Source organism: Notolepis coatsorum (assembly GCF_963971535.1).
Source record: "Notolepis coatsorum genome assembly, chromosome: 16".
Lineage (NCBI taxonomy): Eukaryota > Metazoa > Chordata > Actinopteri > Aulopiformes > Paralepididae > Notolepis > Notolepis coatsorum.
In genome coordinates, this window is record NC_140180.1 from 92,228,120 (window position 1) to 92,244,595 (window position 16,476).

At 43.9% G+C, this 16,476-nt stretch overlaps 1 protein-coding gene across 1 annotated transcript in view; it reads left to right on the forward strand.

The window, feature by feature from the left end:
* The window catches only part of slc36a1 (solute carrier family 36 member 1), a 181,519-nt gene that overhangs the window by 84,169 nt on the left and 80,874 nt on the right, over positions 1 to 16,476 (forward strand).

The following is a 16,476-nucleotide window of genomic DNA, read 5'->3' on the forward strand; positions in this document are numbered from 1 at the left end:
TTCCAGACGATTATATTCGGCCCATTGTAGAATGGGCGTGGTGACCTTTCGACGGGTCGTTCATAAAGCTGCGGTGGCGTCATGGCACTTCTTCACTCACAGGCAGCCAACGTTGACTAGCAAGGCGGTCAAAAACATAGCTAGAACTTCAGATGTTTACATGCTATGGATCAACCTTTGTACATCATCATCATCATCATCGTTCTATTGCTTGGTTTCATTAAGAGCTCAGTACACTTGCTATAATAGTTTTTAATGAAACAACAGTTCACATTTCCAATGCATATGATTTTTCAATGCATCTCTCTCTCTCTTTCCCGACCGACCGTCTCTCTCTCTCTCTCTCTCTCTCTCGCTCTATCTCTCTCTCGCTCTCGCTCTCTCTCCGACCAACCGACTCCACCAAGATGATATTATCTAGTTAGTGGTGTTAACTTATTTTTTACTGTACCTCTAAATTAATATCACATGCTAAAGGTCGGCCCAACAGTGTTCCCGGGACAACAATGAAGTCCATTTGGAATTGAAAGATCAATATGAATTGAATTATTCCTGTAATGATGTGTGTGCTACAAAATGTATTTCTGTGCCACTGACATTTTGAGCTCGCTCGCTACCAATAAAAAAAAGTAAGTGTGTAGCCTCGGCCCCTGCCTCATTCATTTTGATTAGCTACCCCCTACCCCCACGAGATGTACACTGCAGGAGAGAAATAGAACCATTCGAAGGAATGGATCAATGTTTCCCACCGTTTTCTTTTACCAGAGATGATTAGAGTACGAGGAGACGCAACAACATTGGGGATCAGTGGAGATGGATGTAATGCCGTAGGGATATGCGAGCATAGCAAAGGTGGTGGAGAATGATAATCGAGAATCCAAATAAAGTATGTGTGTGTGGTAGTCGAGGTCTTTCCACAAAAACTTCTTGGCTACTAAACTACAGCATGATACTCGCTCACTCAAAGTATCACATGTCACACGTCACATTGTGGTGAAGAAGTTCACTGTTTAGTCACAAAAAATGGATGTTGAATTTCTGTTATCGATGGGAAAGCTGTACCCTCAAACAACTGGCTAATTAAATCCCATTCACACGCTTTCTTTAGTTGGACCCGGCCTAACAGAGCTTCCCGACTCCTATCCCATGCATGCCAATGAATGTGATTTTCTCCCAATGCATTCCAATGGTTGTTACAGCTAATGCTAACAATTAGGTATTTCCGTATAGGCTCGTTGCTCTCACTGCAGTGTCCCATGTGGTGGTGGAAGACATGGGTGCCTCGAGATAACCAGTCAACCAGAGCAAAAGACCTCATGCATGTTACTGCAAGAAGCACTCGTGTCAGTATTGGCTGGGAATGCTGGTATCAATTTGAATTTCAATTGGGATAAATCAATGCCGTTTCCGCAGAGTTTGAGGTTGGATAGAAATGACACTCCTTAGTGTATCATAGTAATTTCCCCCGGTACACTTGAGCTTGTTATAGAATTGGGGTTGTTGTGGAGTGGTTTCATGGGATGAGCGTCATCATTTAGTTTGGACAGTGAGGTGTTCATCATCACGGTTCCTGGATGGAAGCCTCTGCAGCTCAAAGTCTATGATTATTATTTTTTTTATTTTACCAGGAAGTCCCATTGAGATACAAGATCTCTTTGGCAAGGGAGACCTGGCCAAGATGACAGCAATAACATTTGCAATATATCAGACAGCAATAAAATGTGCGGTACATCACACGAGAACATAATAAAAGTGCATGTATACAATATACAATACATCACATGTAAACACAAAAACACAAAACAGAATAATCTACATAATAGTAAAAGTGTATGACAGTAAAATACAGGGTAATACAGTAATTTAGTTTTGCAGTTGGGACCAGACTACAGAAAGCAGCAACATTCTTCTTGTAGGAAGTTATGTAATACATATTTAAATTCGCAGAGAGAGACCAGGGTATCTAAGTGGATATGGTCCTGTAGCCCATTCCATGCCCATGGTGCGAAGCTTGAAAAAGCTATTATTCCTAGTTCAGTGTGTATTCTCGGGTTTTTTAAAAGTAGCCATCGTGTGGACCTGGTATGGTAGCTGCTAGAGGCAAAACTAATTAGATTGGAAAGATATAGGGGAAGCTTCCCTAGCGTATACAGTCCGATGTGGTCATATGACGCGCGGCCTGTAAAAAGACGCTTTCTTGACATATCGTCATGGAACTCGAGAACCGAGGCACGGAATTGGTCGAGTGAGGTGGTGTTCGAAAGGCAGCAAATTCAAGTTTTGAACAGTATATTACATGATCGGCGAAAAATTAAGCCCCGAGCCGGTAGACGCTCGCAAAGTGCCGCGATGTGCGGGCATTTAGAGCTATCTACTTTCACCTGTCTTAAAGGTTTAGAGCTTTCTACTTTCACCTGTCTTAAAGGTTTAGAGCTTTCTACTTTCACCTGTCTTAAAGGTTTAGAGCTTTCTACTTTCACCTGTCTTAAAGGTTTAGAGCTTTCTACTTTCACCTGTCTTAAAGGTTTAGACCTTTCTAATTTCACATCTCTTCACCTGTCTTCAATGTTTAGAGCTTTCTACTTTCATCTCCACCTGTTTTCAAGGTCTAGAGCTTTCTACTTTCATCTCTTCTGTCTTCAAGCTTTAGAGATTTCTACTTTCATCTCTTCTGTCTTCAAGCTTTAGAGATTTCTACTTTCATCTCTTCACCTGTCTTCAATGTTTAGAGCTTTCTACTTTCATCTCTCTTCACCTGTCTTCAAGGTCTAGGGCTAGTGGTATGAGTGTCACCTGAACTTAGAATCTGAGTGCTTGTTCTGTATTGCCATGGGTCTATTACTGATTCCGGCTTGGAATCCAGTTAGTCAGACACTTGGACTTGTGTAATGTCACCAATAATGTGTTGAATTGGAGTTGAATGATGATAGGAGGATGGGTTGCTGTATATATTATCCCACACATCAGACCAAGACACACACACATATATATATATATATATATATATATGCACTGTATATAGGCTATATGCAGCAAAATGAAAAGCAGATTATTTTCACCGGAAGATATCACAGCCATCCAGCTCATATATTTCACTATCTCCTCCCTCGACTACAGCATAAAGCTACCCAGTTCGGGCAATAAATAAATAATATCTAAACAACACTGACAATTTTCTCAGGTGGGTGCCCCGCATCCCCCCCCCCCCCCCCCCCCCCCCTGAGTTTTTATTTATACGCGAGCCCTTGACAGGCATTTACTAAACGATACGATCTGACGAACACTCCCTCGTGGCGTGAAGGAGGGCGGCACACCCACCCGGAGAGCGTGTTATCCGGAGGTCCGTGTCAGAGGAGGACGTTTGATTACCCCCGGCTCCGGCATTCATCATTTTGTACAGAGTCAGTCGGCTAGAGCGGAATTCAGTAGAATAATCTATTTCCCGCCACAGAAACGGCAAATTGGCTCCTGCCCTTTACCCCGCTCCCGACGCGCGGGAGGCTCTTCGAGCCCAGTCTACCGTGTGCCTCCGTGCATCTTTTATTAGGTTCCTCTTCTGAACACGTCTTCGTACAAAAGAAAGTAATAATATAGAGCTGTAACGGGCGGCGCACGTCCATGTACACACCACGCTGTTAAGCCACGGCGAGTGCAACCAGGACCGAGGATTAAGGCAGGTGTCCTTGTTCTTAATGAGTCATACATAGAGGCAGCAACATGTGCCAACTCTGTGGTCAGACCCGTGTCCAAGACCTTTCGTGCGTTTTTTTATGGCTTTGTTTATTCCTCTACACTTCCTCATTATCTCCACATATGCTATCATTATCTGTGTGTGTGTGTGTGCGTGTGTGTGTGTGTGTGTGCGTGTGCGTGTGTGTGCATGTGTGTGTGTCTGTCCGTTTTAGCATGAATTAATTTTGATCATTGTCCATTGAAATAATCCTCGCCCCCTTTCATATCCGTTTGTTGTAATGTAGAGCCTTTCGTTTGTCACTCACTTCCTGGTGATTAATTTCACCTATATCTTGTTTGAAAATATATTGATAGACCTTATAAAGTCTATATACCACCCAGCCCTATCCTAACACTTCCTATTCTTCCTAACATCCTTCATATGCTTCCTATCACCCTTCATATGCTTCCTATCACCCTTCATATGCTTCTTAACATCCTTCCTGTGCTTCCTAACATCCTTCATATGCTTATTTAATTTTTTTTAAACTTTGGCCATTCCCCTGGCTCTTTTTAGCGTTTATCGCATTTATTCTGGTCAAGAATGACCGACAGAAACAGGCTGAAGGGGTACAGATGGGGGGGAAGACACTCTGGGAAAGGCACGGCTGCAGTCCGGGATTCGAACTCGCTAAACCCCAGATCCGTGACGAGCACGGTTGTCCCCGGGCGCCGAAATAGCGCTCGAGGTACGTGGTGAGCTACTGGAGCTCCCCCTTCATATGCTTCTTAACATCCTTCCTGTTATTCCTATCACCCTTCTTATGCTTCCTATCACCCTTCTTATGCTTCCTAACATCCTTCATGCTTCCTAACATGCTTTGAATATCCCTTCCTATGCTTCATATATCACCGTCTAGTGTTGGCATGCTAATGCTGATGCTAATAACTATGATTGAAGAGTGGTCAGTGTGTCTCTGTGGCCGGCATGTCGGCCGGTGGCGATGTGCGCTCTACCGAAGAAGAAGAAGAGCTACGATAGATCCGCTTATGTCGGCATCTGCCTTCTGCCTCGAGAACAGGGTTTGAAACTTTTTTTTCTTACCTGCCCAGAATGTGTAAAGAACAGAGCTCTTTGTTAGTTTGTGTGAAACAGCTGTCGAAGGTCGCTGCATATTGAATTCCACATTGGCTTTTATCCAGCACAGTCTGGAATAAGTGAAAACACTGGTGGATTTCTTACTGTTAAATGTCATTTTTGAAGGTTATCACATTTTATCTGTGTGCGTTTCTAGACACTTAGCCAGTGCTTTTTATCGGGAGTGTCCATCAACGAGAACAAACACAATATCGTATGTGATTCTCTTTGCGTTAAACACAGCCACTGAAGGTCACGAGCGTTCACATTCCATGCATTTAGACGGCACTTTTATCCAGGGACGTGTGCTTAGGATGAGGCTGTAGTACTGTGTGGGCAGCGTCAGCGATATTGCAACGCTTGCTTTCATTACATGGCAATTACATTGATTTTCACCTTGGATAAAAATCCATATGTATTTGGCCACTTGTCACGTCAGTCAAGTTAACAAGCTACAATACTGTTGTTACATCTAGGGTTGTAACAGTACACAGAAGCCACGGTTCAGTACATACCTCGGTATTGAGGTCACGGTTCGGTACGAGTTCGGTACAACAGGAAAAAAATATTTATAATAATAATAATTATTATTATTATTAAATAGAATAATTTTCTACAGGCTTGCCATGGTAGTCAGTGATACTGGTGTCATTCTGTGTTCAGGCATCCACTGAGTAAATTAATTGCCTACCACCCCGTTAAGAACTTATGCTTGTTAAGTTTCAGTTTCACTTGTAGAGAGGATTTAACTTCACGTGAAGCCGAGACTGAAGACTAGAGAACAGATGACATGTTACACAACAATGGCAGAGGATTTATCAATATTTTGGATTTAAACACCGTAGCAGCTCAACTGGAGATAAGAGGAGCTCAGATCATCAGTCCGGAAAAGTATGTAGTGCTTATTTTTTATTTTTTTTTATCAGCTGTGAGAGAAAGTCTGCGGGAGAAAGTTGGCGTGTGTGTTGGTGTGTGTGTGTGTGTGTGTGTGTGTGTGTGTGTGTGTGTGTGTGTGTGTGTGTGTGTCTTTCCATTGGTTAACATTATTGGGCGAACAAGAAAACTAAAGACAACTGCAAAATTGTAATGACCCTGCTGTGTTACAAACATATAATTCATTCATGGTTTTGTTTCAGGGACACCTGTAGTAAACGGGAGGGAAGGAGGGGAGAAACAGCCCAGTGCTGCGTGTCAGTGTGCGTTGTTAACTTGTTCTGTCCGCTTGTCATCGTGCCTTTACAAGCTTCAACGTTTTATTCACCATCTAAATCTGGCAATACAAGCTTAATATTCAACGTTAAAGATCAATGTAAGCCAGTGTAAAGTAAAGTAAAGATATTGAGCATAGATTTGTAAAATGTGCAAGGGTATGAGACGTATCCTTCGCATGGCTGCACGTACCACACCGTGACGGCCGTACCATACATGTGCGGGACGGATACACGTACCGTTACACCCTAACAATACTGTTGTCACATCAGTCAAGTTAACATGCTACACCAAGCGTTGCCTTGTAAACCAGAGGCTACAGATGACAGCAGGGAGCAGGAACGTGCAGAGCCTCTGTTCTCAGCCCAAGCACCTCACGTTACCGGGGCGGAGCAGTGTGTCCCCGGAGGAACTCTGACAGAAGTGAAACGTGCTGCTTACATGCTTCCACTGCTCAGCGCGGCACAGCGGTCCACACTGCTGCCTGGCAGCAAGCAGGGTCTGGCTTTCAACTCGGAGTGGAGGGAGTGGAGGGAGTGGAGGGGTTGTGTGGAGTTTGTATGTCCCTGTGATCACGTGGGTAAGCCTCCCGCGGCGTAAAGACATGCATTGCTAGGTGCATAATCTGACATTGACCGAAGGCACTGGCGTTAGAACTGGAGTTGGTCCTTGGGCGCTAGACGGTGGCTGACCACTGCTCCTAAGGCCTAAAAGAAAAAATGGTTTGGTTCCGGTTGCCGACCGACCCTGGCGATTTAGGTGGCACCCAATTTATTTTATGAGTTTAAAAAAAATATATTAAAAACTAAAAAAAAAATAAAAAATAAAAAAATTTACAATACAGTTTCATAAAAATCTTAGTCAAACCTTTAGTATTATGGATATTAAACATGCTGGCAGAGTACATTTGAATACAACATTTGAATTAAATAAAGAAATTCCCTATCCATAGTCGCTGTGGGAAAAAATAAAATAAAAAATAAAATAAAATAAACTCCCTACCTACCCATGGCCTTAACTGACAACCAACAGGAACCAAACAATATTTTCTTTTATGCCTTAGTAGTCAGGATGGGGCAAATGGACAAATTCCTGGTACATGCAAAAAGTTCTTGGCAAATGAAGAGATTATAATTAGATATAAAAATATATATATATAAAATAATATATATGTATATATATTTAGTCCATTTAATTTGAATCGAATGGATTCTTAAAATCCCAAGATGCCAGACCTGTTCTCTGTGGATGTGTGACAACTTTCTCTAGAAACATTGGATGCCCACTACTATGGGAACTCCGTTCAACAACAACAACAACAACAACAACAACAACAACAGGTGCTGGTCCCCTGAAACCACCGCCATCAAGCCTAATTTCATCCCTAATTGAATGGAAATCAAACCAAATTGGGTAATCGGCGCCCATACCCAGCCCTAATTCAGCCCCAATTCCCAATTATTTACGCTAAACGCTGTTGTTGAAGTCGAGGGTCCCTCAGCCCGGCGGAGATGGGAGGGGATGGGAGGGGGTGAGAGGGGAGGGGAGGGGGTGAGATGGGATGAGAGGGGGTGAGATGGGATGGGAGGGGATGAGAGGGGAGGGGAGGGGGTGAGAGGGGGTGGGAGGGGATGAGAGGGGATGAGAGGGGATGGGAGGGGATGAGAGGGGATGGGAGGGGATGGGAGGGGATGAGAGGGGATGGGAGGGGATGGGAGGGGATGAGAGGGGATGGGAGGGGATGAGAGGGGATGAGAGGGGGTGAGAGGGGATGGGAGGGGATGGGAGGGGATGAGAGGGGATGGGAGGGGATGGGAGGGGGTGAGAGGGGATGGGAGGGGGTGAGAGGGGGTGAGATGGGGTGAGAGGGGATGGGAGGGGATGGGAGGGGATGAGAGGGGGTGAGAGGGGATGAGAGGGGATGAGAGGGGATTGGAGGGGATGGGAGGGGATGAGAGGGGATGGGAGGGGGTGAGAGGGGATGAGAGGGGATGAGAGGGGATTGGAGGGGATGAGAGGGGATGGGAGGGGATGGGAGGGGGTGAGAGGGGATTGGAGGGGATGGGAGGGGGTGAGAGGGGATGGGAGGGGAGGGGAGGGGGTGAGAGGGGGTGAGAGGGGGTGGGAGGGGATGGGAGGGGATGAGGGGGTGAGAGGGGATGAGAGGGGATGGGAGGGGATGAGAGGGGATGAGAGGGGGTGGGAGGGGATGGGAGGGGATGAGAGGGGATGGGAGGGGATGGGAGGGGATGGGAGGGGATGAGAGGGGGTGGGAGGGGGCGATCCGTCTCCACCTCGGTGACCGGGAGATGACTCTGTGCTGGAAAACAGCCGTATATGAAGCACGGACACACAGTATGGGCAAGAATGAAAGTGCTTTTGAAGGAATTAAATACCCACTTTCAATCTGTGACATTCAGGCAGGCAATCACGTGAAGCATGTGCATCTCTATGTGTGTCTTTCTCTCTCTCTATCTCTCTCTGTGTGTGTGTGTGTGTGTGTGTGTGTGTGTGTGTGTGTGTGTGTGTGTGTGTGTGTGTGTGTGTGTGTGTGTGTGTGTGTGTGTGTGTGTGTGTGTGTGTGTGTGTGTGTGTGTGTGTGTGTGTGTGTGTGTGTGTGTGTGTGTGTGTGACTGTGCACTTATACATGTGCATGTGTGTACCATGTACTGTAGATGTGCTTTTGTGTGTGTGTGTCTATTATTCTGTGTGGGCATGCGTGCGTGCGTCCATGTGTATTTGTGCACATGTAAGTGTGTAGGTGTACGCATGCACCTGTGTGTGTGTGTGTGTGTGTGTGTGTGTATTGTGCGCAGCAGCCTGATGGCTCTCACCTGCTCTCTCACCACTCCGAGTCATGTTTGGTTCGAGCGAACACAGAAAACCACTCTTGTTGGAGCCGGTGATTAACTCCACCCCCCCTCTCTCTTTCCAATATTAGACGGCAACAAACAATTCCCTTTATAGCCTGGTCAGGGTATTTATAGCAGCGCTATTCTTACTATTGATTTCCGTTCAGCGAGGACTGCTGATGTCGTACCACTCTCCGCCCGGGGCTTCGTCTCGTGACTGTCAAGTCCAGATTGCCCTATCTGGAACTCCGCCCCTTATATCGAACTCCGCCCACTATCTGGAACTCCGCCCCCTATTCACAGTCTTATTGTTGTCTCACTGTTCTGTCCTGTCTTGCACTTTACTTAAAATTATTTATTTACTGTTGTATTGTTCTTAATTGTGAAAAAAGTATGCACTGTAATGTCAAAACACGTTCCATTTTGTACCTGTATGAAATGGCGAATAAAGTAATCTGGATCTGAATCTGAATCTGATCTCGAACTCCACGCTTTATATCGAACTCCGCCCCCTATCTGGAACTCTGCGCCTTATATCGAACTCCGCCCCCTATCTGGAACTCCGCTTCCTATCTGGAACGCCGCCCCTATCTGGAACTCCGCCCCTTATATCAAACTCCGTCCCCCTATCTGGAACTCCGCCCCCTCTTTGTCTTGACCCTCCAATCACGACTGCTGCCTTCCCTCGGACATTGGTTCACGGTGAAGCCGCAGCGGCGGGGTTCATTCACTAGGGGGCAGGCTTTTGCCCGTTCTGTCTGGTAGCTGGTGTTCTAATGGAATAGAAGTACTTGATCCTGAGGGAAATTCAGCACTACAGATCGCTCCCAGTAAACATTTAGGTAGTCAAAAATCTAAAATCATGAATAAGAATAAAATAAGTCAGCCAAAAACATACAGTAAAATGTACAGTAATGTAAAATTGTAAAATGTCGATTTAAAATGTAAAAGTCCAGGAAGATGTGCCAGAGTTGTACTGTCACTCTGTGTTCACTGTTCAGTGATGCGTTATATGATGGCTGTTGGAATGAAGGACTTATAGGTGTGTATACAACTATAGGTGTAGTTAGTAAAGTAGTAGAATAAGGGTTCCTTCCAACCCAGGTGTGGAATGCACTGAAAAGAGTGGAAATTCTGTTTAAAAAGGGACATGTTATGTATCGTTTTAACAAATAATATATATACGACTTCCTTGAATCTGTGGAACACGTTTCCCCCCCCCCCAGCACATCTTCCTTCCCTCGCGTTGACTGCTGGTTGTGGTGGGCGTAGCACACAGCGTATTTCAAATTAATGATGTTCTCCCGTGCCCGGCTACCCCACGCCCAGCGGGCAGCGTCAGAGGCAGGCCGTGTTCCTGGCTCCAAAACGCACAGCCAATTCATTAACCCTTTCACTACCACCACACTACCAAAGGGTTAACCCTTTCACTGTGACAATACAGAAGGTTAACCCTTTCACTGCCACATGACAAATGGTTACCCCTTTCACAACCACATTACAGAAGGTTAACCCTTTCACTACCTGTAGACTGTAGTGAACGGTTAACCTTCTGTAGTGTGGTTGTGAAAGGGTTAACCTAAGCCAATTCATCCTCCTATGACATCACAAACTGCAATCATTCTTAACAGCTTGTTTAGGCAGCTTGTTTACCCGGGAAACACCCCCCATCCTAAATAACATTTCAGACTGCCACATCCATACAAAGGCTAGGCAAAACCGTTCCCCATAAGTTTGGGAAGTGAACTGGATTTTTAGAAATATGGAAAAGTGCTGTTGTTCAAACGCAACATACATATCATTAGATATTGTATGTGGTTGAAGATCCCATGTAATTTCACATATACTGTACTGCACTTTGTTTGTTGTATATTTGTATATAATCTGATGTTGTCCTGATACTCATATTGAGCTACTATTGCAAATAATAACCATGTAGCAATCATACATCATGCTACAAATAATTGTAATTGAATAAGTATGCTTATAAATCCGGACCTTTTGTTATCTAGGAAATGTGTGCGATTCTGACATTTTAATTGAATACACAGAGCGTATATCATACTGAACACTGTGGCAGAAAATATTCAAATCCAATCTCATCATCTCAGCGTTCTCATCTGCCTGGGTCACTCTAACACTGTTGCTATGAGCTGTAACCAAATCTGACATTTTAATATCTGAGTTTTAATATCTGTTAACCCCCCCTACACACACACACACACACACACCGCTTGTGTCATTGTAACCTGTGTAAATGATCAGCATATATTATGCATTTGCGGCAGGTGATCCAGAAGCATATTAGATTTTATTTTCCTTTTTTGTCTGTATTCACAATTTTACCATATTCAGGACATTCTTTTTTTTACATCCATCTATCTCTCTCTTCTACCCTCTCTCTTGTACCCCCTCTCTCTCCCCCTTTCTTTATCTCAATCTCTTTCTATTCCAGCCACATGGGACCCATGGATGATACTAAGCAGGAAAATGTGATAATTAACTTACTGTAACCGACTGGTAGCAGATAATTATGTTTGTCTTCTGGGCGAGACCCCAAATACTGTTCTGCAAGATAATAGCTACTTAAGATGCTTTTTATGGCATGTGTTCCTTATTAGATAGTATACACTGGAGACTGGCTAGAAAGGTGAGAGAGACCGAGAGAGAGCGAGAGAGAGAGCGAGAGAGACTGGGCTTTTGCAGGATGTGCCGGTAACAAAAACTGATTTTCTACTAGGGCTGATCAATCAATCACAACTTTATTAAAATGGCCTTGTGCAATATTCAAATCACAGGAGGTGCAGGGTTTGTTAAAGGTGAAATGTGTGTCAAAATACCATTCTACATTAAGTGTTGTGGGGCTAATAATAATCATATTTTACAGACTTGTAATGACATTTATTCTACAGAATTTAGCATGGCTGGTAGTGGGAGAGTATGGTAGAATGGCTGGTAGTGGGAGAGTATGGTAGAATGGCTGGTAGTGGGAGAGTATGGTAGAATGGCTGGTAGTGGGAGAGTATGGTAGAATGGCTGGTAGTGGGAGAGTATGGTAGAATGGCTGGTAGTGGGAGAGTATGGTAGAATGGCTGGTAGTGGGAGAGTATGGTAGAATGGCTGGTAGTGGGAGAGTATGGTAGAATGGCTGGCAGTGGGAGAGTATGGTAGAATGGCTGGTAGAGGGAGAGTATGGTAGAATGGCTGGTAGTGGGTAGGGGTGGGAATCACCACTTTCATCATGATACGATACGATATCGATTCTTTGGACAACGATACGATATTTGCCGATATCACAAAGTCTCTCACGATACAATACGATACGATTAGATTCAGGTGCCTGCAATCGATATGAGATGATATCATATGCCCATTTAACACAATCAGTAACATTTAGATCAACAAAAAAAAGGTAATGAAAATATCATTCGACATTTGTATTTTTGAGCTCTTCCAGACATTTAAAGGAAAATCAATCTATTGTTTTTAATACAAATAGACCTCATGTTCACTGTAAATTGCCACGTTTTTATATATTGAGCTTTAAACTTTAAGCTAAATTTTTTGGAACTCAAAACTCACAACCTCCCTCTCCCAAACTGTTCCTACAACAATTTGTTGATGTTGCATGATCATGTATAGGCCTACATTTATTATGTATTATATTGTTTATGTTTAAATAACATTTAAACATCAAACTCCTCTGACCTCATCTGGTCTTTCCAAAGACGCGTGCACACACACACACAGAAAGGGAGAATGCTATGCTGTAACATCTACACACACGGAGCTACTGCTGTTGTTCTTGGGCGGATATGAGACTCGCCACAGGATTTTCAAAATAAGAGTATCGATATGAATCGATCTTATTACATCGCATCGATCCGATTCGATTGTTGATAATTACATCGATGTATCGATCTGGATCGATGTATCGTCCCACCCCTAGTAGTGGGAGAGTATGGTAGAATGGCTGGTAGTGGGAGAGTATGGTAGAATGGCTGGTAGTGGGAGAGTATGGTAGAATGGCTGGTAGTGGGAGAGTATGGTAGAATGGCTGGTAGTGGGAGAGTATGGTAGAATGGCTGGTAGTGGGAGAGTATGGTAGAATGGCTGGTAGTGGGAGAGTATGGTAGAATGGCTGGTAGTGGGAGAGTATGGTAGAATGGCTGGTAGTGGGAGAGTATGGTAGAATGGCTGGTAGTGGGAGAGTATGGTAGAATGGCTGGTAGTGGGAGAGTATGGTAGAATGGCTGGTAGTGGGAGAGTATGGTAGAATGGCTGGTAGTGGGAGAGAATGGTAGAATGGCTGGTAGTGGGAGAGTATGGTAGAATGGCTGGTAGTGGGAGAGTATGGTAGAATGGCTGGTAGTGGGAGAGTATGGTAGAATGGCTGGTAGTGGGAGAGTATGGTAGAATGGCTGGTAGTGGGAGAGTATGGTAGAATGGCTGGTAGTGGGAGAGTATGGTAGAATGGCTGGTAGTGGGAGAGTATGGTAGAATGGCTGGTAGTGGGAGAGTATGGTAGAATGGCTGGTAGTGGGAGAGTATGGTAGAATGGCTGGTAGTGGGAGAGTATGGTAGAATGGCTGGTAGTGGGAGAGTATGGTAGAATGGCTGGTAGTGGGAGAGTATGGTAGAATGGCTGGTAGTGGGAGAGTATGGTAGAATGGCTGGTAGTGGGAGAGAATGGCTCGAACTTCAGGGTAAGTGGCCTAGATTACTTTTATGTTGTTATGATATATGGCATTTAGGTTTAGGTAATATTAAATAAGCTTCTGAGTAAGTACAATTAAATGACATGACATACCGTCAGCCCCAATGCCAAGTTTTTTTTTAAGTAAGCAAAGCGTAGTGTTAAATATACAGCTGTGATATGAAGTAAGCAAAACGTAGTGTTAAATATACAGCTGTGATGTGAAACAAGCAAAGCGTAGGTAGTGTTAAATAAACAGCTGTGATGTGAAGCAAGCAAGGCGTAGTGGTAAATATACAGCTGTGATAGGGCTGGGCGATATAACGATAACGATAATCATCGCGATATATTTTAATAATCGATATCGGAGGGAAAAAACATCGATATATAAAAATATTTTTACCTGCAACAGGGCAGTTTTAAAACCAGAGACAGTGGACAGACTTGTCTTTCTTGCCTGCAACTTAAAGTAATGGCTTTGCTTGTCCAAATGACAATACTGACCAAATTGAGATTTATTTTTCTCTTGTCCATTTATTTTGTTTGCTTTCTAATTTAAAATACAGTTTGAAGCCGTCTGTACACAGTAGGCTATGTGTGCTAGCAGAGCTAGTCTCCAGTCATGAGTCACGGTGCACATGTGCGGTGGTTTGTCCACCGAAAAAGCGCCAAAAGATAGAAAAGAAACGAGCAGAGCCAGAACAGTACTGTTCAACTCCCCTGGAGCCACAGCCAGCAGAGAAGCCGGTTTACTTTCGCTTTCAAACCAGCTGCAGCCTGAGAAGCGTCTCTACATTTCGTAGCTCCATTTCTGCAGACCCCTCTCTGATTGGTTGAACTCCATTTCTGCAGACCCCTCTCTGATTGGCCACTACGCCCATGTGACCGCGGCAGCGCGCGAGAGCTGCAGTGCGGAAATAGGCTGCATTCTATTGCCATTCTCTGCGACAAACTCTAACCTTAACCAACTCCGAAACAGCGCCTAAACTTAACCCTTCTAACCTTAACCAACTCTGAAACAATGCCTAACCTTAACCCTAACCTTAACCAACTCCGAAACAATGCCTAAACTTAACCATAACCTTAACCAACTCCGAAAGAATATTGCCATGCTCTAAGACAAACTCTAACCTTAACCAACTCCGAAACAGCGCCTAAACTTAACCCTTCTAACCTTAACCAACTCCGAAACAATGCCTAACCTTAACCCTAACCTTAACCAACTCCGAAACAATGCCTAAACTTAACCATAACCTTAACCAACTCCGAAATAATATTGCCATGCTCTAAGACAAACTCTAACCTTAACCAACTCCGAAACAGCGCCTAAACTTAACCCTTCTAACCTTAACCAACTCCGAAACAATGCCTAACCTTAACATGCCTAAACTTAACCGGCGAATGCACGTAAAAAAATAAAAATAAAAAAATTGAAGGGAATCGAACTTGTCACCAACGCACCGCAAGATCCACAGCAAGGCGGCGAACCAGTTGAGCTAGTCGTCGACCTCGATAACCTTACGCGCACCTCCCTCACGTACCTTAGAGAGGGGCTTCGCTCAACCAATCAGAGAGGGGCTTCGCTCAACCAATCAGAGAGGGGCTTCGCTCAACCAATCAGAGAGGGGTCTGCAGAAATGGAGCTACAAAATGTAGAGACGCGCCTGAGAACTGGAGTGTGAGGGGCTGTAACACTAAAGATGGCGGCAACGACAAAGAATTGCTGCAAAATAAACATTAAAAAAAATAAAATAAAAAATTATACTTTAAACAATATCGATAATACCGAATATCGAGTGATATGATATTGTTATCGATATCGTTATCGCAATATCATTTTTGGCCATATCGCCCAGCCCTAAGCTGTGATATGAAGTAAGCAAAGTGCAGTGGTACATATACAGCTGTGATATGAAGTAAGCTAATTGCAGTGGTACATATACAGCTGTGATATGAAGTAAGCTAATTGCAGTGGTACATATACAGCTGTGATATGAATCAAGCTAAGTGCAGTGGTACATATACAGCTGTGATATGAAGTAAGCACAGTGCAGTGGTACATATACAGCTGTGATATGAAGTAAGCACAATGCAGTGGTACATATACAGCTGTGATATGAAGTAAGCTAAGTGCAGTGGTACATATACAGCTGTGATATGAAGTAAGCTAAGTGCAGTGGTACATATACAGCTGTGATATGAAGTAAGCTAAGTGCAGTGGTACATATACAGCTGTGATATGAAGTAAGCTCAGTGCAGTGGTACATATACAGCTGTGATATGAAGTAAGCTAAGTGCAGTGGTACATATACAGCTGTGATATGAAGTAAGCTAAGTGCAGTGGTACATATACAGCTGTGATATGAAGTAAACAAAGTGCAGTGGTACATATACAGCTGTGATATGAAGTAAGCTAAGTGCAGTGGTACATATACAGCCGTGATATGAAGTAAGCAAAGTGCAGTGGTACATATACAGCTGTGATATGAAGTAAGCAAAGTGCAGTGGTACATATACAGCTGTGATATGAAGCAAGCACAGTGCAGTGGTACATATACAGCTGTGATATGAAGCAAGCACAGTGCAGTGGTACATATACAGCTGTGATATGAAGTAAGCAAAGTGCAGTGGTACATATACAGCTGTGATATGAAGTAAGCAAAGTGCAGTGGTACATATACAGCTGTGATATGAAGTAAGCACAGTGCAGTGGTACATATACAGCTGTGATATGAAGTAAGCACAGTGCAGTGGTACATATACAGCTGTGATATGAAGTAAGCACAGTGCAGTGGTACATATACAGCTGTGATATGAAGTAAGCAAAGTGCAGTGGTACATATACAGCTGTGATATGAAGTAAGCAAAGTGCAGTGGTACATATACAGCTGTGATATGAAGTAAGCTAA